The 21,685-nt window shown below is 48.4% G+C and overlaps 1 protein-coding gene across 2 annotated transcripts in view; it reads right to left on the bottom strand.

Moving 5' to 3' along the window:
* Positions 1-21,685, bottom strand: part of LOC147722605 (tyrosyl-DNA phosphodiesterase 2-like) — a 358,934-nt gene that overhangs the window by 288,392 nt on the left and 48,857 nt on the right. Inside the window, exon 2 of one of the 2 annotated variants that reach the window (XM_086965136.1) lies at positions 11,093-11,166. The exons of the other annotated variant lie outside the window; for it this stretch is intronic. The gene's annotated coding sequence lies outside the window, so the exon portion shown is untranslated. The remainder of the gene's footprint in view (positions 1-11,092; positions 11,167-21,685) is intronic. 2 annotated transcript variants of the gene reach the window in all.

Raw genomic sequence — 21,685 nt, 5'->3', positions numbered from 1 at the left:
CTGTGTCAATCGAGGAGGGTTGTGGCAGTCCATGGAGGCCATGGGGCTTGAGAAATACCTGGTTAACTTCCTGAAAGATTTACATAAAGATACCAAGGTTAACGTAAGATATACCTCAGACCTCAAGGTGTCAAGAAAATTTAGAACCAGCCGGGGGGTCAGGCAGGGGTGCATCCTGGCCCCCTTTCTTTTTTTTTTTTTCACAACAAGTTTATTGATAAAGATGAGCATATGAAATAGAGTGGCCCCCCACAGTCAGGATGGTACCACCAAACATACCGATACAATCATAAAATAGGACTGAGTGTCCAGTCGAGGAACCAATGCAATTCAAGGATACAAAGAAACATTTTCCCCTTCTTTATCTTTTCAGTTACCTACCAACCCAACTCCCAGAACCCTCCCCTGGATCCCACCCTAATCCCATGCATGTGTGTACGTACAGTGTCGATGCAAATTCCTGATGTGGCAATTGCGTGTGCGGGGAAACGGGGTCGCCGGGCCATATGGGGCTAAAGATCTTCCTCCTGTTCTGCCGGGGGGTCCAGTGTCAAGCCCCTGTAGTCCGCCCACCTCTTCCATACCTTAAAGTGCTTACGGGGGCATCCCCGAGCTTCAAAGATCGGTCTCTCCAGACCCATACAGAAGTCTATGCCAGCCTTCCATGCACTCAGGGGGGGGGGGGGCCTCACATCCTTCCACGCTCGGGCCAGGTCTCTTTTGGCCACCACTAGCCCCGGGAGGAGCAGGTGCCTCTTGTAGATATTGCCACCAACCCCCTCTAGGATGTGCAGTAGGCCCAAACGGTGAGTACGGGGGAGGGTCCAGCCCAGCACCTCTGATAGGCAGCCCCACACACCCCTCCAGAAGCCAACCAGTCTGGGGCACGACCATTACTGTGTGGAGCAACGTACCCATCTCCACCCCACACCGCAGACACTCCGGGGACTCAATCAGTCCTGCCTTCCACAGACGCTCACGTGTATAGTAGGCTCTATGAAGAATTTTGAATTGTATGAGTCGAAATCGTATTGCAATAGCCGCCCCCCTCGGGGATTCCAAGGCCTCTCGCCAATCATCTTCATCTAACTGACCGATGTCGACCTCCCAAGCCGCCTTTAGCGGAAGAAGGGTGCAGGAGCAATGGGTGACCATTGTCTGGTAGATGCGTGAAACCTTTTTATCCCCAAGATCGCCCATGAAGACCTTTGCTTCAATCGGGCTAAATTCGGGGAGTGAGTCAAGGTTGGTAAGACTGGGCATCAGTGCATGCCGGAATTGTAGGTATCGAAAAAATTGAGATTGGGGCATGTCGAATTCGGTACGAAGGGCCTGGAAAGATTTGAGCGTCGTGCCGGACAGCACATGGCCTAGTTGCGAGATACCGATCGCGTCCCAGCCATCGAAGCCCGATAGCTTAGACAGTTCGGGCAGCATGCCGTTACGCCACAGGGGCGTTTCCGCGGTCAGTCTGCCCCACCAGCCCATGCGACGCAAGGCCTGTCGCCACACCGCAAAAACAAGTCGAGTAACCCTCGGCAGCGAGCGACGCAGTCGGGGTGAGTAGAGGATGGTGTGGAGCGAGTTATCGCCCATCAAAGCACGTTCCAGGGCATAGGCTGGATCTCCACCATCGCCATACCACCATTCATTTAGAATGAGAAGATGCGCGGCTTGATAATACGACTGCAAATCCGAAGTGGCCAGGCCCCCACAGTAGGTGGACAAAAAACATGTACGTAGCGCCACTCTGGCGGCACCCCCAGCCCAAAGAAAGCGGCCCAGCACAGAGTTGACCTGCCTAAACCATTGAGGTGGGATAGGATACGGATGGTTCTGCAGCTGATATAATAGGCGCGGTAGCGCCACCATTTTGAAAATAGCGGATCGGCCAAAGATTGACAGGGGCATCCGAGACCAAGTTTTAACATCTGACTTTACCCGTTCCCAGACTGGTATTAGATTACGGTCCGAAGCAGTGTCCGCCGAGTCCGAGAGAAACACTCCAAGGTATTTCAGACCGGTCGTAGCCACTCGCAACCCTGAAGCCCAGGGGTCCGTCACCGTGCCTCCTTCCAGTACCCACAGTGTGGATTTATGTAGGTTCAGATATAGGCCTGAAGCCTCCCCAAACAGTTGCATAACCTCTAGGACACGCGGGCCCGAGCGCTGCAAGTCGGTAAGGAAGAAGAGGACATCGTCCGCGTATAACGCAATTTTATCCGACAGGGTGGCAGTCCACTGAAAGCCCCGTATCAGCGCATCCTGGCGCACTCTGGCAGCTAGGGGCTCCATGGCCAGTGCAAATAAATAGGGGGAAAGAGGGCATCCTTGTCTGGTCCCGCGGCCAATGTGGAACATCTCCGACACTGCCCCGGCGACCCGCACCGAGGCCGTGATGTCTGTATAAAGGAGTTTGACGTAGGACAGGAAGACCGGGCCCAGGTTGAGACAACACAGTAATGCAAATAGGTACGGCCAGCTTACAGAGTCGAAGGCCTTGTTGATGTCGGCCAGCAACAGCGCCGCCTGGTCCCCCAAGGCCCCAACAGCGTCGATCGCCGCCTGTGCGCGACGGATATTATGCAGCGTTGCCCTGTGAGGCATAAAACCTGCTTGGTCAGGATGGACCAAGTCCGTGATATGTGGAGCTAACCGGTTCGCCAGGGCCTTGGCTAAGATCTTGGCTTCAACATTAATTAATGAGATGGGTCTATACGAGTCATGGCTATCCGGGGGTCTGCCCGGCTTCAAAAAGACCACTATTTCCGCATGGCGCCAGTCTGGGGGCAATACCCCTCGTGTACGTGCCACCTCAAGCACCCGGCGATAATGAGATCCAAGCTGTACATGAAATTTCTTGAAAAATTCACACGGGTATCCATTTGGGCCAGGGGCCTTACCAGTATTTAGTTGCCCCAGTGCGTCTCCCAGCTCCTCAGCTGTGAGGGGTGCATCTAGGGCCGTCTTGGTCTCATCAGATATCGGTACAGGCGGCAACTCTGCGAGAAATCGAGCCAAGTCGCCTTCAGACAATTGGTCGCGTGGAGCGTATTGGGCTGTATAGTACGTGGCGAAGCTCGCCGCCAATTCGTGTGGGTCGGTCAGGACCTCCCCATCGCCATTCGTGAGACCTGGCAGCAGGAGGGGTTGGAAGCTGTTTTGGCACAGTCTATGGAGCATTGAACACGACTTGTCCCCCCATTGGTATACCCTACTTCTGGTGGCCAGCCATGCCTGTTTGGCTTCATCCATCAAGAGGGACCCGTAAGTTTGCTGTGCCTGCAGAAGCAGACGTATCCCGACCTCATCACCTCCCTCGCGGCTTTCCTGCTCCAGGGTCGCTACTCGCGCAGCCGCCTCCGTAGTCTGCTCTCGACGCTTCCGACGGGCCGCCGAGCACCATGCGATATCTACTCGCCGTATGGTAGGCTTCATGGCCTCCCACACCACTCCTACATCAACACCCTCTACCAGGTTTTCTCGCCAGTAATGGTCAATGGTTTCTCACAAGTGTTTAGTATATGCCGGTTGCAGGAGATGCCACGAGGACATCCTCCATCTAAACGGCTGCCTTCTCCGGAGGAGTTCCATTCTAACTGAGACGGGGGAGTGGTCGGACAGGCCCCTCAGCAAGATGTCAGCGCCTTTCACCCTATACAAACATTCCCTAGGCACAAACACACAATCTAGCCTCGAGAATGAGCCGTGTACAGCTGAAACATAAGTATATTCTCGGGCTGCGGGGTGCATATGTCGCCAGGTATCTACCCAGCCCAATCCCTCACTCATTGCATACAATCTGGTGGGCGAAGGGGAAGGGGGGGGGGATCTCGGTCTCCTCTTGGCGCCTTCGGCGATCCACACATATATCCATCACATCGTTCCAATCTCCCCCAATCACTGCCAGCGATCCGGAGATGTCTTCCCACACTGCAAACAACCTCTCGGCCAGGGCCCATTGTAGGGGGGGTAAACACTGCCAAACACCACAGATTCCGTGCCCACCATGCCCTTAACAAACAGGTAGAGACCCTGGGGATCCACCCACTGCTTCTCATGGACGTACGCCACCCTGCGGTGAATCAATATGGCCACTCCCCTGGATCCCCTGGAAAATCCTGCATGGAAAACCTGCTGATAACCAAATCTCTGTAGGCCCAGAGTCTTTGTGCCCATCATGTGGGTTTCCTGAAGCAAGAGTACATCTGCAACTTCTTTTTTCCCCCAGCGTAACACAGCCCCGCGTTTAATTTTGTCCAATAAACCCCTGACATTCCACGTAATCACCCGCATAGAGTCTTCAGGGAGTCTATGAGTCGATTCAGCCATGATCCACTAAGATCCACCATACGAACCCTCCATTCCCGCGCCACCCACTACACACCACATGGAACATTATTGCGACACACACATGCATGCTACTGCCTACCCCATAAAAAACAACCCCCAACTCCACAGTCCCACAGCCCCAACCAGTCCCTGTCCCCAACTCAGCGGCCACAACCCCGACCGCCCATGTCCCGCCTCCCCCCGCCCTATACCTCAATGAACTATGAAGTACCTGTCGCGGCATGGGTGGTCTCGAGACCAAAACACAAGGCCCGGGCCCACCCATACCAATGGATCCCAACATCCCCAAAAAGGAACAGTAAGCTTACCCCCCCTCCCTCAGTGTCCCTCTCTCTAAAGGGAGAGTGGTAGCCTCTATCACGTAGTCCCCGAACCCCCACCCCACAACCCTATCCACGATCAGGAGACAGAAGCAGTACTGTCCCAGGGCAGCAACATTGCCAGGCAACAAATGAGTCTCAGACGACCTGGTGAGCCCGACCAGAAGTCACAGCATTAACAGCAGAAGAGGGGAGTCAAGGCCCCGGAGTCTTCAGTGCTCTGTTCCAGATTGTTCCGAATCCTCGGTTCTACCACTGGTCTGTGTGCCATCGACCGAGGCCGCGCGTCTGCGCGATTTGGAGCGCTTGGTACGACCCTTCTTCGTCGTCTGGTCTCTCTGTGCCCGTGGTGATCCTTCAGGAGAGCCCGGATTGAGCCCTGGTTGAGAATTCGGTCTGAGCCGCACCGTTTCATCTGTCCATTTGAAGAGGTCTTCCGGTGTATCAAAGAACAGTGTCTGTGATTGGAAAATCACCCTCAGGCGCGCCGGGTACAACAGGGAATACTGGAGCTTAAGGCCTCTCAACTTTGCCTTGGCGGCCATGAAAGAATGACGCTGCTGTTGCACAAGTTTAGTATAGTCAGGGAAAATCATGATCTTACTGTTTTCATAATGGAGGGCTTCCTTGATTCTAGCCTCCCGCAATATGGCGTCCCTATCATGATAATTCAGCAGTCTAGCGATCACCGCCCTAGGCCGTTCGCCCTCAGGTGGCCTTTGCGTCAAGGCGCGGTGTGCTCTTTCAATAATGAAGCAAGCAGATAGCGTCCCTGGGGGCATCCATGACTCCAGCCACCGTGTGAGGAATTGTTCCATGTTGCCTTTTCCACAGCGCTCCGGAAAGCCAATAAAGCGGAGGTTGTTGCGGCGTGCCCGCCCTTCGGCATCCTCCACACGGAGCGCCGGTTTCCGCTGCGCAGATTCCATCGCCGCCATTTTCTTTTTAAGGGTATTCACGTCTTCTTCCACCACCGACACCCTGGATTCGGTTTCGGTGATTCGCGCCACGGCATTTCTCAGGTCCTGGCGTAAGAGGGTCACATCCGCGCCCACTGCCCCTATCTTGGCGTCTAGCATGTCCCTTGACTGGGTGATGGCCGCCATAAGGGCTGCATTGTCTGGCCCCCCTCCAGGTGGAGCACCCCCCGACGGTCCAGGGCCCCCACTGGGCCCCGTGAATTTATCAATAGTCACTTGCTTGGTGGGGCCGCCGCCTCCTCTGGTCATGACTGCCAAGGGTATAAGGGCCCCAAGATGAAATGAAGGTGTGGGACCCCGACCGCCCTCGTTGAAGTCTATCCAATATAATGGGAGGGGGGGGAAAAACAACGTTCGGTCTCTGGCCCCCGGGCGGGTCCTGGCGGGTTCGTTCTGGTATGGCCCAATGTCACGGTCAGTGTGGGGCCGGCCTCAGTGACCGCCAACGAGCAGGGTCTCCCACGACCAGCAACCCTCCCCTGGAAAGGTGGATAGTCCAAGTGTACCCTGCGCCACAGCGCCGGCGTCTCCTCCGGTCTGGGGGGGTCAGGGGGAGGGTCACTACTCACTGTTGCCGCCAGTCGTCCCGCAGGTCATCCGTGTCTCGGGCCCTCCACCGCCGGGCGGGGGCATCAGGGCGTCCGACCCCTTCCGAGCCTGCAGGCCCCCGGCAGACGCGGGGCCGCGAAAATCGAGGTCCCGGCTGCGCCTGGGCCACCAGGCCGTTCCGGCTGTCCCCGGTCGTCTGCTGCCCCTGTGTCTCCTCTTGATGCAGCTGGGCCCTGGAAGAGGAATCGCGCACACTCCTTCTCGTCCTCGGCGCCCCGGATCGCTGAGCGTCGCGGGCGCCACTAGGCCAGGCGACGTACTGCACGGCTCCCCAGCCGGGGAGCACCAAAATCGAGGCCCCGGCTGCTCCTCAGCCCTCCAGGCCGCACCTCACGCCTCGCAGCTCAGTCCGGTTTTGGAGCGCGGGACCACCGCTGAGCACACCGGAGGGTCCCTGGCACTCCTGGCAACCTTCGCCCCGCTTTGGTTGTGGGTTTTCGGGGTCAGGGACCAGGATAAATAGACGGATTAATGGCGGGCCGGCGGGAGCTCTAGCAAGCTGCGACCGCCATCTCCGCTTGCGTAGCCACGCCCCCCCCCGGCCCCCTTTCTTTTTAATCTTTATATAAAAGATCTTGAAAGTGTATTGGTAAAGACAGGGGCTAATTATCCCTATGTGGGGCGACGAGGACTGCCCGTCCTGCTTTATGCGGACGACGCAGTCCTCTTAGCTCGCACACCGAAAGGGCTTCAAACTTTGCTTGACGCTTTCCATGGGTTTATGGTCAGGCGAGACCTGACCATAAACAATTCAAAATCCTACATAATGCAGACGGGCAAAAAACAAAAAAGCTGTACCCCTTTAAAGTTGATGGTATCAACGTAATTAAACAACAGGGGTGGTGATGGACAGAGTTTCTGATTTAAGCAGAATACTCTCACCCAGTCAAGAGATCAGGGCTTGATCCAACACCGTTTTTTAGCTCACTGCACCATCCCAGCTCAGAACCTGGCTATATGCAAATTAGTCTGTCCCTGGCCCAGTGTATCATGGGAACAGGGCAAACCAAACTACCAAGCCAATTCTTTCACTGGGAAGGAAACAAGCTTCCGGGGACCGGTTTCTGGCATTTCAGCCGTCTTCGGCCCGGCTTGCTTGAATCCTGATGGTGCAATGAGCAAGGGACTCACGTCTGAGTATAACCTTCCACGCTTATGGTGGACAAAATAATTAAACAACAGGGGGTGGTGATGGACAGAGTTTCTGAATTAAGCAGAATACTCTCACCCAGTCAAGAGATCAGGGCTTGATCCAACACCGTTTTTTAGCTCACTGCACCATCCCAGCTCAGATGGTATCAACGTACCCAAATGTACAACTTTTTCTTATCTGGGTGTGCTCTTAGATCACCAGCTAAATTGGACCCCACTCTTAAACAAAAAAAAAGGAGAAGTCACCAGGGCTAACGCTGCACTTTTTGGATTTGCTGCAAGATTGGGCAACAGACCGATAGCGGCTATGCTGAAGATCTATCGTGCAAAGAGCATTTCAATAGCTAGCTATGGGAGTGAACTATGGGGGCAATGTAATTTAGAGTGTCTCCAGGTAGCTGAAAACAAATTCCTGAAGCAGCTACTATGTGTACCACAGGGGACCCCAAACATGAGTGTGCATGAAGAGACAGGCACTCCCTTCATTAGTGATACCTTGTCCCTGCGACCCCTCTCTTTTTGGCTACAGTGTTGGCTCAACAAACATCTAGGTCTCACCCATATTCTCCTTAAAGAGACCCTAAGCCTAGATTCTATGTCCAAAATCCCCTGGATGAAGTACCTTAAAACTAGTTTTAGTAGGGAGGGGCGCGTTGATCTGTTTTTAAACCCAGAAGGCATCACCATCAAAGACTTGGTACTTATAAAACAATCCTTTACCATGCACAAATCAACAGAAAGGGAGGAAAGGGAGCTGCTGAAGCCTAATGTGCGTCTTCATCTGATTCTTAAAACCTCGCCCGCTGTGGAACCCTATTTACTTTGGCCTTTACCTGCCTATGAGCGTTTTTTATTAACTGGGCTCAGGTTTAACATGTTCCATTTGTTATTAGCAGTTCCTAGGGGGTGCCATAAAGGGAAGGTGCTGCAGCCTGTGGCTGCGACAAATTGTCTCCACAGGATTTGCTGCACTTCATGTTTTTATGTAAATATTATGAATTCCCAAGGGCTTTTTATTTAAAACCAGTTTTAAAAAGGCTGAATTTCGTTCAAATTCGCCCCGCATTGTTTTACTTACAACTGTTAAAACCTGAATGTATATCTCATGTGGCTGGTTTCTTAAAAAGTGCAATGAAGTATAGGAAATGTCTGAACACACACTGACCTGAACTGGTACCCTTTTTAACAATGCCATCTTTACCATGCAATAATGGGACCCTAATGTAACGAATCAATTTGCTTTTTAACTTGTGTATCTTGTGTTATGTATTTTATTGAAAACCACAGACTTTTTTATTTGTATGTTTATGTACTTTTATGGTTTCACACAAGAAAACCAAATAAAGTATTTTGAATTTGAATTTGAGTAAAGAAGACAGAGGAAAGGATACAGAGGGCGAACTAAGAGAGAACCATAGGCGCAGAGAGAGACAGGAGACGAAACGTAACTAGAAAGCGGGATGACCGACTCACCAAGGCGGGAACGAGTCCAGCTGCCGGTGACCCCTCGGAACTCTGCGAGGCTGTGTTTGCTTAAGTTTCCCCGTCTGAGGTAAATTTATACACATATATCGGCGCTCTACAGGGTCCCCTTTAAGAGGGGGTGACGCGCCTCCTGCATATTTAAGGAGTCTGGATAAGAATATGATTGGAGGCAGCGGGCTGGGGTAATTTAATTAGAAGGTGTGCCGTACCGATGTTTCGCTGGTCTATGCGCAACAGTGGATTGTGTTTAGCTGTATGGATTTCACTATTTGTCTCTCAAAGGTATGTACATTATTTTGGAAAGTGAGGTATACTTTAGGCTTCAAGATTCAGAATACTGTGGATCTTTTTCAGGTTGTCCGAATGACATTCGGAGAGAGGTGAAAATGCACTTTCTTGTAAATATGATAGGAGTGTGTTTATTCGGTTGATGTATAACAAGTGTATGCTCAACTGTGTAGGGGCAGGTACGTCCGACTTTTTCGTTACTGTGCGCTGGATTCTTTTCAGTGTGTATGTGAGGAACTATTCAAATTTAACAGTTTCTTTATTCGGTTTTTTTTCATGTAAAAAAACCATAAAAGCACATTCAGTATAAATGTTTTCTGACATTTCGACACAATAATAAATACAATTTGTAATAAAAAATGTATAAAACCAATTTTAAAAATCGAGCTTTGAACAGACTTATGTGGCGATGAATTTGTGTCCTGAGCATGATTTAGATCTTTTTTTACTTTTTTACTTTTTCGTTCATTTTCTCATTCTAAACTATTTCTATGAAAAACAATACACTTCAGGAATTTCATAATGATTTTTACCAGCCATTGTTCGTCAAGTAACTGTAAGAAAAGGAAAGCAGGGCGACATCTTCGAAACCCAATAATCTTAACGGAGGTATAAGCCATTTCTTTCTGAACTCAGCATAAAACTTACAAAAAAGAATGGTATGCAAGGTTGTCTGAATGGAGATGTCATCACAAGGGCAAGGATGTAAATTACTTGCCCAGTTATTTCTAGTGGTAAATACAACCAGTCGATGGAAAAAGTTAAGCCTAAACCTTGTCAAGAGAAAGCGCTCGTAAGTGGTGGTATCATACGTTAAGTAGGGCTGGATGGCAAATGTTGTTTGAACAGCCAAACTGTGGTTAACTGTGGGTTTCAGAGCCTCGATTGTTAGTCGTAGTTCATCGAGGTGGTTAAGACAATCAGACTGGAAAACCTTCCTCGGTATCTCCCGAATTGAGATGGGGTCATGGTAATATTTTTCTAACCCTAGATCAAGTAAGAACCTTTTCACATAAGATAGCCAACCAGATTTATGTGCGTTCTCCAGGGCGATACAGTCTAAGATTATCGAACTATTCAATTTTTTGTAAATCGTGCAGATCTTTCACCCGAATTCTGTTTCGGATGGGATACTCTTTGAAACTAAGTGGACCATGTGTTAAATTGAATGAGTGGCAAACCTCAGCAATTTCGTTTGTTTCTGTCTAAATGTATATCTGGCATGGGATTGGGTAAATTATTCTCAAAAGATGCTAGATTTTTCAATTAGTTTTAGTGGTATATACATATTTAAAGCAAAGGGAGCCAACTGTGAATGTGTACCCTTTCAAGAACACTTTCAAAGCCCGACTGTTTGTTCTGGGCCTGATTTATAGATATATCCACAACTGATTTAAGCTGTTTTTAAAAAATTGCTTATTTTCACCATTTTCCAAGCATGCCTGTGGTCCCAGAAGAATCTAAGCGCTTGTCAAAATTTCATTCAGTTTTGAGCTATTTCACCGTTTGTGTGTTCTGCATGATCGCCCGTGTTTAAAAAAAGAAAAGCATTAAAAACAGACGGTTATCGACTACGGCATATATGACCAATGCTCACCATGCACGTGATGGGCTGGAATATATACCAAAATATGGTGGACTATAGACAAAAATACCCATCATTCATTTTTCTGAGTCCCACTGGAAAATTCAACATCATGTTAATTATACTGTGGATATATCCACCTAGTGGTCCAGCACACACAAAAATATCATCATTATAGCCATACTAGTAGGAATCCATCAAAAGAAATATTGTGCAGGTTTGTATTTAAAGCAAATCAAGAAAGAGTGATGATCAACATATAATCACTGCAACTGACAACAGAATTATAATTCAAATATTCTTTATTCTTTTTTCTTCACCTTTTAAAAAAAACGTTGTGGATTAAAGGTAGTTGTAGCCAACGCGCTTCGTCCTTTCCCTGACTTCTTCAAGACTACAAAAAGTATATACAAAAAATATATATTTACATGATATATACATAGATATAAAATTTTAAAACACTTAAGCTCTACATTTTCACAATCTGGCTCCGATATGCTATGAGATGGATATTGTAACAACAACAAAGAAATTTCATTACGCATATATTTTTGCATGGATTGTGCTATATTGTTGTACAAAGAAGAATGAGAGCACCAATGCTAGTTGCAACTGTTGTGAATATCCTCTTACTGTATTATCAATATATAGAAGACATCCGATTTCTAGGTTTATATGCACTCTAATTCTATATACACTCTAATTTGGGACATCTTACTCATTATTGGGAGATATATTGATTCCGGACTTCAACACCACATTTCTTAACATACTATTCCAAAGTTATTTCGTCTAGTTGTATGATAGGAGGACCTGTACTATTGTTTTGCATTTCTTCACAAGACTTCATAACATGGGCTTTTTTGAGGGTATGATCAGTATCTCCAATAGATTTAATCAAAATATAGTTTTATTGAACGAAGACTGCCCTATCATTAGATAGTACAAACAAAGTAGCAATTGGGACATACTCCCAAATTTTGAGTCAAACTTCTTTTATCCCTTTGATCCATATAAATATTCTGACAAATCGAGTCCTTCTGTATAATAACAGAAAATAAATCCAATCAGAAATGTAATTTCTGAGATAGTGCTGCAGTATCTATTAACAAACCTTATCAAGGTAACAGGTAGAACATACCTCCAAATTGTACAGCAAAACGTATTTTGTTTGTTGTCCTTTCAAACAATAAGGGATTTAACAAATCAAGTCCTGCATAATAACAGAGAATCTGTAGGATATGTCAAAGAAGAACAATTGTGTAAGACATCACTAACCCAAATTGATGGACCAAAACTATACTGTTTAAATATAACTAGTTATACTAAACTGATCTATCACCCTGTTATTAAGGTGACTTAAACTAGTTAAAAATACTGGAATACACAATCACTAGATCCTTGCATATATCCATTCACAATAAGTTTATGTGCCTAAATCAGCTCGCGTAAAAATACTTACTGGGTTCGTGAGTCCAGAACGCTTCAGCCTCACTCACATTGTCAAACAGCAAATGTATAACGATGCAATGAGGAGAGTTTGTGTACTCCCAAACATCAAAGTCAATTCTTAGCACCTGGCGCCGATTGTTTAGTAATGTCTGCTATCTTACAGCAGGTCAAGGGGCATAGTTGTATACAGAGCGAATTTTCTAAATGCTATTAAAGGCAGTTTAATAGCAATTGCTTCATTCCAAATTTAGATACCCCCCCCCCCCAATGTTTCTTTTAACTGTGCCAGACCTGACCAGAGCATTGCAGGCATCTGACTGGGAGCACCCCCGCCCCCCACTCTCTGCTCATCAAGTTTTCCCAATCTTGGGGGTTCCATTTCTCTCCTTCACCACACTAAGGCCCCATCCAAAAATGTCGTTTCTAGTACCCTAGAGCAATCAATATAGTACGTAAGTTGCAACAAGTCATGGAAAGGAGAGTAACACTAATGGGGAAGCCATCTTGCAATGGTATTGGACCTACCCATATTCCTTACTGAAGGGACCTGCCAGCCCTAATAGCAGTAAAACACACACAATTGTACACAGTGTAAATGTGATTAAAACTGACTTGGAAATATCTTAATAGCCTTTATTCTTGCATTTCCTGGCATTTCCTGGCCAGGATTGATAAGCATTTGCAATGCAATAGGTCTCGCTTTAATAAGAGTTTGAGCTATTGGCATTGTAAATGACAATGCCTTTTACTTATGTGATGTTTTTAAAACAGATACATAGAAGGCATTGTAATTTACAGTGCCAATAGCTTAAACTCTTGCAAATGTGATACCTATTGCATTGCAAATACATGCTATAAAAATGTTAAAAAGAGTTAGGAGAGAGCGTGGCCATTTGAGAAAATAGTGCTTGGAGACTGTAATTAAAGCCTACCAAGCAACTACACACGTAACAAGGAGTGTCGCCATGGGAGGTTACAAAATGAGACAAGGTGGTATTAGGGAGGGATTACTCAGCCGTTTGACCAAGCAACAGCCACAATTTACAGTGGACAATGATGCAAGCCAATGAAAAAAGTGGGCGGAGAGCAGGCGGAGCGTCAATTCCCTACCTCAATACAGCAAGCCTCGCAGAGCAGTGCATGTGCTGCCCAGGCTCGACCTAATGAAATGGCAAAAGCAACTTAGAAGTTAAAGCCAGCAGGCACCTGCGGGTTATATTACTGCAATTGTGCCCTATGTCCACATGATCACCAATCAGATGCCAAAGGTCGAGCCAAGCGTTGCAGCACATGTGCTGCTTGCTCTGCGAGTCATGCTGTAGTAGGGTATGTTTTAGAAGTGGAATGTAAGCCCCGCCCATATTTTTCATTGGCTGGTGGCATTTTTTTTGGTAAATGCTGGCTTCCAATTCAATGTGAGGTTTCTTAGTCCCTCCTTATTACCACCCTGTTGTCTTTTGTAACCGCCCATCAGGACCGGATCTTGTACTTGTGGTGTTACACAGTCTCCATAAGTCGGAAAGCACTCTTTTTAGGTCTCGACCTAAAGCATTGCTTTTAGCAATGCTTGTTGTCAAGATTTCTAGTAAGCAGTTTGAAAAGTCTGCCAAGGGCGGATTAGCCACAGTTCATGTGAGAAAGGCGCGTGCACAAACCAGCCACGTCACACACCACCATTTGTCTGCCTCCCATCAGACTTCAAAGGAATGCGCTCCCGCCTCGCCCCCGCCACAACAATGCCGAGAGCTTGTTTACCATTGTTTACCACTTACCATCGATTCATCTTCAAACGAGTGCTGCCAGGGCCCATCTCTGCTGCAGCGTTGCCTATTCAAATATAACAAGGCTGCATTTCCTGCTCACATCGATGCTGATGGAATCGCCAATTCTAATCTAATCTTACATTGAGGTGTCAATTAGCTAAAGCGAAAGCGCTCTCAAAACCTACTGCTTTCAATTCTATTGAATACAGAGAGGAACAAAATAGCAACATGGAGATCGCCTTGGCATAGAAGACTTTCAATATGGGGAACTGTAACCCATGCAGTACTGGATGTTGAAACATGAATCTGCTGAAGCAACTTGCGGTTCCAACTGTAAGGTCTATAATGTGATGTTTCCTCTTTTGGTGAGCTTAAAGTGACTCCTAAGAACTTGTATCTATGCAGAATGTCCAGTGTTAGCCCATTCGTGCGATTATCACTATGTCTTCCAAATGATGTTACTTTTGTTTTGGAGATGCTCATTGACAGTTTATTGTTGTTCTTATACATTGTCGGGGAACTTCACAACCTCTGCAAGCCAAATGGAGTCTGATAAAAAAATCTAATTATCTTTGTAGGAGAGCAAGAAAATTCTAGACCTCCCTAAATGAGGTGAAAAGCAATGTGTACTTTTCTTATACACAATCACTTATTCACTCATCTATTAAATCATAAACCACACACTCACCAATCCACCCAGGCACTAATTTACCCATCCATTCATCTATCCATGCAGGTTCTTATTCATCCATTCATTAACTCAGCCATTGATTCAATATTGCACTCAACTACTCAAACGTTCACTAAACTTTTTGTAGAAAAGTCAGCTCCATTAAAGTAGGGTCTTGGAAAGATAAACGCAGCACAATAGTGCTTTTCATTACCTTTCGCCACCATTCAGTTTAGACCCAACATGGGTGTAAGTGGTTCTAAAGATAAAATGTAAAAAGGTATTTATAAATGTGGGTCCCTGGTGCCACAATACAAATAGCAATACAAAACTAAGACAAATGGTAGAACAAACAACCATTGGCAATGTCAATAGGCCTGGCTTATAGCTGAAAGTGTCTTTTACATATGTTTAGGCTATCAATAAATCATCATGCATGAACTCTGGCACTCATTCTTGCCCTCATACATCATGCTAGCCACTCGCTGACTCATTCTTGCACTTTCCCACTTCCCAATCCGTAATAAAATTGACACACAAAATCCCATAGGCATGTGGAAAATAAATTATAAGAATAAAAGTAGAAAAAAAACTTAGCAGCATGTATTTACAATACAAAATTAAACTAAAATATAGTAGTGGGTAGCCATCTTGCATTGGCATTGTACAAAGTATATAATTGTTTTAAAGTTCCAATGCAGCTACCACACTGCTGCCCGCCTCACACTGCTGCCCACCTCACACTGCTGCACGCCTCACACTGCTGCACGCCTCACACTGCTGCACGCCACACACTGCTGCACGCTGCAGGCCACACACTGCTGCATGCCACACACTGCTGCACGCCGCACACTGCTGCACGCCGCACACAGCTGCGCCATACACTGCTACACACCTCACACTGCTGCAGGCCACACACTGCTGCACGCCACACACTGCTGCACACCACACACTGCTGCACGGCTCACACTGCTGCATGCCTCACACTGCTGCACGCCTCACACTGCTGCACGCCTCACACTGCTGCACGCCACACACTGCTGCACGCCACACACTGCTGCACGCCACACACTGCTGCATGCCACACACTGCTGCACACCACACACTGCTGCATGTCTCTCACTGCTGCACTCCTCACACTGCTGCATGCCTCACACTGCTACATGCCTCACACTGCTGCATGCCTCACACTGCTGCATTACTCACACTACCACACGACTCACACTGCTGCACGCCTCACACTGATACATGCCTCACACTGCTGCATGCCTCACACTGCTGCATTACTCACACTCCTGCATACCACACACTGCTGCCGGCCACACACTGCTGCACGCCTCACACTGTTGCACGCCTCAAACTGCTGCACGCCACACACTGCTACACGCCACACACTGCTACATGCTACACACTGCTGCACCCCACACACTGCTGCATCCCTCACACTGCTGCACGCCTCACACTGCTGCATGCTGCACACTGCTGCACGCCTCACACTGCTGCACGCCTCACACTGCTGCACACCACCACATCATTCAGGAACACCACCACATCACTCAGGGACTCCGCCACATCACTCAGGGGCACCACCACATCACTCCGGGGCACCACCACATCACTCACAGACACCACCACATCACTCAGGAACACCACCACATCACTCAGGGACACCACCACATCACTCTAATACACCACCACATCACTCAGCTCAACCATATAATCACTCAGCAGCACAACAGCATCACTCAGCACCACAACAGCACTGTCCTTGCTTGCTACCAACAAGAATTGCCATAGCCAATAGGATTGCATTAGGAAAGTGTAAGCTATTGGCTTTGTAAATAACAATGCTATTAATTTATATATTTTCAAAGCCAACACATATTAAAAAAAATGTCATTTACAATACCAATAGCTCACACTTTCCTAATGCGAGACCTATTGCATTGCAAATGCTTGTTTTAATTATTTGCATCGCGGTCCTCTTTCACTTTGGGGACCGCGCTTGTTTATTTAATTAATTTGTGCGTGATTTGCCCGCGGGCCGCTTTCACTTTTGCAGCCGCGCTTGTTGGGTTCTGATTTGTTGTCAGGCGCGGAGCGCAGTGCTTCTGTTTCTCAAGCTCTCTCTGTGGGTCTTTGGAATCCCGGTCACAAGGTGAGCAAGAGAAACACGCATTGGACAGCTGTAGCGCTGGCCCCGCAAGTCTGACTGGCATGGAACTGCTTGGGTTTTTTTTTGAAGGTGTGGGCTGCTCCAACTCTCATTTTCATTTACACAAAGACCATTGGGGCCCACCAGTAAGGGGGGGGGCACTGACCACAGACACCAGAATTGTGAGATAAAGGCCGCTTTATTGAAATCAGGTGCACCCTGCCTATTCCCCAACCCTGGCCTGTGCCGAACAAAACTAGGCCTAGCTAAATATGTGAAAGCCTAACACCCCCACCCCCACCCCTAACCGGATCCCCAACATTGCCACATCATACAACATCTTAAAACAATCAGTCCGCACAAATATCCCCATGCCTACCAACTGTAAATGACCTCAGTGTCCCCCACCCCCTACAGAAACAGCCCAGGCCTCCTCAACTACCCCAACTACCCCCCTTTCTGAACTAGGGAACGCCACTCGAAAGTCGCATTACCGACTTTCGACCCCCCCCCCCCATAGGACTCCAACCTCCTTGGATACCTGCGCACCCCCAAGGCCCCATCCAGCGCCTCCTTCAACTGCACAATGTATAACTCCATCCTGTACTGTGAGAGGTGCACTCCGTCTTCCTTAAAAAAGTACTAAGCTCGGGGTGTTCCATCCTGCCTATCCCCTCCCTGTCACAGAAATCCCTCATCTCCCTGTTGATCTTCCGCCTCGTCCTATCAATCGCCCCAGGGCGCTCCGCCCCCTCTCCAGAATCTTCTAGGAATAAATTCTGACCAGTTCCTCCTAATTTACAACAGGTCCCTCTTCATCTGTTTAACCAGTGCCAACCCCTTACACTGCACCAGGCCATTCAGCCCTCTCTGCCCTCTTGACAAATGAGTGTCCCACAATGAAAATGTTCAGGCTGTTCACCTCCGGCCAGCCACAGCACCTGAAAAAACATACATATCAGAGGGCGAACCAACAAGCTCAGAGCGCCTCTTCTACCCCCGCATCCTGATGTATCGCCTATAGCAATCGTACTTCCACCGCCCCAACCGCTTGATCTCATCCTTCCCCCAACCACACCGTGCTGCCTCTGTCGCTGCCCCGATTCGAAACGAGTGCGTCCAAACGCCTTCGGGTCCTCATCCATATTCCGCAGGGCGTGCCGCAGAACCCACAACGCCTGAGCCGCTGTCACCCTGCCGCCATCACTTCGCCCGAAAACCTCGACGTCCGCAACATTCCGCTTCACCGCCAACCGCCGGCCCCACGCCGCCGGACAGACGTCATCGTGCCCCCCCGGGGCCCAGCACCACCCACGTCCCCATCCCCCTCTGATTCATCTTCGAGTGCCACAAACGCATCGCAACTTCCCGGTCCCGCATCTCCACGTCCTCCCACAGGAAACCCCGGCCCCCTTTTGAGCCTACCAACTCTGACACAACCGAAACGCTCCAAAGAACAGCCAGGACATGAGCGTGGAAAACAATACTGCCTCGCTTCCGCTCCGGCACACCGACGGCAACACCCCAATCAAAGCCCCCAGCAATGCCTCCGTAACCGACTGACGCTGCGCCACCCAAGCCCCCCTCTCTCTCGCCCACCCTTCCAGCAATCGAGCCCCCAACTCACCCGCCGACAGGGGGTACCCCCACCACAACTTCCCCATGAACGCCACCGCCGCCAATTTGCCCGCAATCGTCACCCGCGACAGACCCCTGTCCATCAGACTCAACATGAACCGTACCACCTGTCCTCCCGCTGCTATAAAAATGTTAAAAAGAGTTAGGAGAGAGCGTGGCCATTTGAGAAAATAGTGCTTGGAGACTGTAATTAAAGCCTACCAAGCAACTACACACGTAACAAGGAGTGTCGCCATGGGAGGTTACAAAATGAGACAAGGTGGTATTAAGGAGGGATGACTCAGCCGTTTGACCAAGCAACAGCCACAATTTAGAGTGGACAATGATGCAAGCCAATGAAAAATGTGGGCGGAGAGCAGGCGGAGCGTCAATTCCCTACCTCAATACAGCAAGCCTCGCAGAGCAGTGCATGTGCTGCCCAGGCTCGACCTAATGAAATGGCAAAAGCAACTTAGAAGTTAAAGCCAGCAGGCACCTGCGGGTTATATTACTGCAATTGTGCCCTATGTCCACATGATCACCAATCAGATGCAAAAGGTCGAGCCAAGCGTTGCAGCACATGTGCTGCTTGCTCTGCGAGTCATGCTGTAGTAGGGTATGTTTTAGAAGTGGAATGTAAGCCCCGCCCATATTTTTCATTGGCTGGTGGCATTGTTTTTGGTAAATGCTGGCTTCCAATTCAATGTGAGGCTTCTTAGTCCCTCCTTGTTACCACCCTGTTGTCTTTTGTAACCGCCCATCAAGACCGGATCTTGTACTTGTGGTGTTACACAGTCTCCATAAGTCGGAAAGCACTCTTTTTAGGTCTCGACCTAAAGCACTGCTTTTAGCAATGCTTGTTGTCAAGATTTCTAGTAAGCAGTTTGAAAAGTCTGCCAAGGGCGGATTAGCCACAGTTCATGTGAGAAAGGCGCGTGCACAAACCAGCCACGTCACACACCACCGTTTGTCTGCCTCCCATCAGACTTCAAAGGAATGCGCTCCCGCCTCGCCCCCGCCACAGCAATGCTGAGAGCTTGTTTACCATTGTTTACCACTTACCATCGATTCATCTTCAAACGAGTGCTGCCAGGGCCCATCTCTGCTGCAGCGTTGCCTATTCAAATATAACAAGGCTGCATTTCCTGCTCACATCGATGCTGATGGAATCGCCAATTCTAATCTAATCTTACATTAAGGTGTCAATTAGCTAAAGCGAAAGCGCTCGCAAAACCTACTGCTTTCAATTCTATTGAATACAGAGAGGAACAAAATAGCAACATGGAGATCGCCTTGGCATAGAAGACTTTCAATATGGGGAACTGTAACCCATGCAGTACTGGATGTTGAAACATGAATCTGCTGAAGCAACTTGCGGTTCCAACTGTAAGGTCTATAATGTGATGTTTCCTCTTTTGGTGAGCTTAAAGTGACTCCTAAGAACTTGTATCTATGCAGAATGTCCAGTGTTAGCCCATTCGTGCGATTATCACTATGTCTTCCAAATGATGTTACTTTTGTTTTGGAGATGCTCATTGACAGTTTATTGTTGTTCTTATACATTGTCGGGGAACTTCACAACCTCTGCAAGCCAAATGGAGTCTGATAAAAAAATCTAATTATCTTTGTAGGAGAGCAAGAAAATTCTAGACCTCCCTAAATGAGGTGAAAAGCAATGTGTACTTTTCTTATACACAATCACTTATTCACTCATCTATTAAATCATAAACCACACACTCACCAATCCACCCAGGCACTAATTTACCCATCCATTCATCTATCCATGCATGTTCTTATTCATCCATTCATTAACTCAGCCATTGATTCAATATTGCACTCAACTACTCAAACGTTCACTAAACTTTTTGTAGAAAAGTCAGCTCCATTAAAGTAGGGTCTTGGAAAGATAAACGCAGCACAATAGTGCTTTTCATTACCTTTCGCCACCATTCAGTTTAGACCCAACATGGGTGTAAGTGGTTCTAAAGATAAAATGTAAAAAGGTATTTATAAATGTGGGTCCCTGGTGCCACAATACAAATAGCAATACAAAACTAAGACAAATGGTAGAACAAACAACCATTGGCAATGTCAATAGGCCTGGCTTATAGCTGAAAGTGTCTTTTACATATGTTTAGGCTATCAATAAATCATCATGCATGAACTCTGGCACTCATTCTTGCCCTCATACATCATGCTAGCCACTCGCTGACTCCTTCTTGCACTTTCCCACTTCCCAATCCGTAATAAAATTGACACACAAAATCCCATAGGCATGTGGAAAATAAATTATAAGAATAAAAGTAGAAAAAAAACTTAGCAGCATGTATTTACAATACAAAATTAAACTAAAATATAGTAGTGGGTAGCCATCTTGCATTGGTATTGTACAAAGTATATAATTGTTTTAAAGTTCCAATGCAGCTACCACACTGCTGCCCGCCTCACACTGCTGCCCACCTCACACTGCTGCACGCCTCACACTGCTGCACGCCTCACACTGCTGCACGCCACACACTGCTGCACGCTGCAGGCCACACACTGCTGCACGCCACACACTGCTGCACGCCGCACACTGCTGCACGCCACACACAGCTGCGCCACACACTGCTACACACCTCACACTGCTGCAGGCCTCACACTGCTGCACGCCACACACTGCTGCACGCCACACACTGCTGCACACCTCACACTGCTGCACACCTCACACTGCTGCACACCTCACACTGCTGCATGCCTCACACTGCTGTACGCCTCACACTGCTGCACGCCTCACACTGCTGCACGCCTCACACTGCTGCACGCCACACACTGCTGCACGCCACACACTGCTGCACGCCACACACTGCTGCACACCACACACTGCTGCATGCCTCACACTGCTGCACTCCTCACACTGCTGCATGCCTCACACTGCTGCACACTGCTGCATGCCGCACACAGCTGCATGCTGCACACTACCGCACGACTCACACTGCTGCACGCCTCACACTGCTACATGCCTCACACTGCTGCATGCCTCACACTGCTGCATTACTCACACTCCTGCACGCCACACACTGCTGCACGCCACACACTGCTGCACGCCTCACACTGTTGCACGCCTCAAACTGCTGCACGCCACACACTGCTACACGCCACACACTGGTACACGCTACACACTTCTGCACCCCACACACTGCTGCATCCCTCACACTGCTGCATGCCTCACACTGCTGCATGCTGCACACTGCTGCACGCCTCACACTGCTGCCCG

The sequence above is a fragment of the Lissotriton vulgaris genome, chromosome 4_1 (genome assembly GCF_964263255.1).
Source record: "Lissotriton vulgaris chromosome 4_1, aLisVul1.2, whole genome shotgun sequence".
NCBI classification, from domain to species: domain Eukaryota; kingdom Metazoa; phylum Chordata; class Amphibia; order Caudata; family Salamandridae; genus Lissotriton; species Lissotriton vulgaris.
Note: the sequence above shows the minus strand (reverse complement) of the source record. Positions and strands in the feature narration are given on the sequence as shown.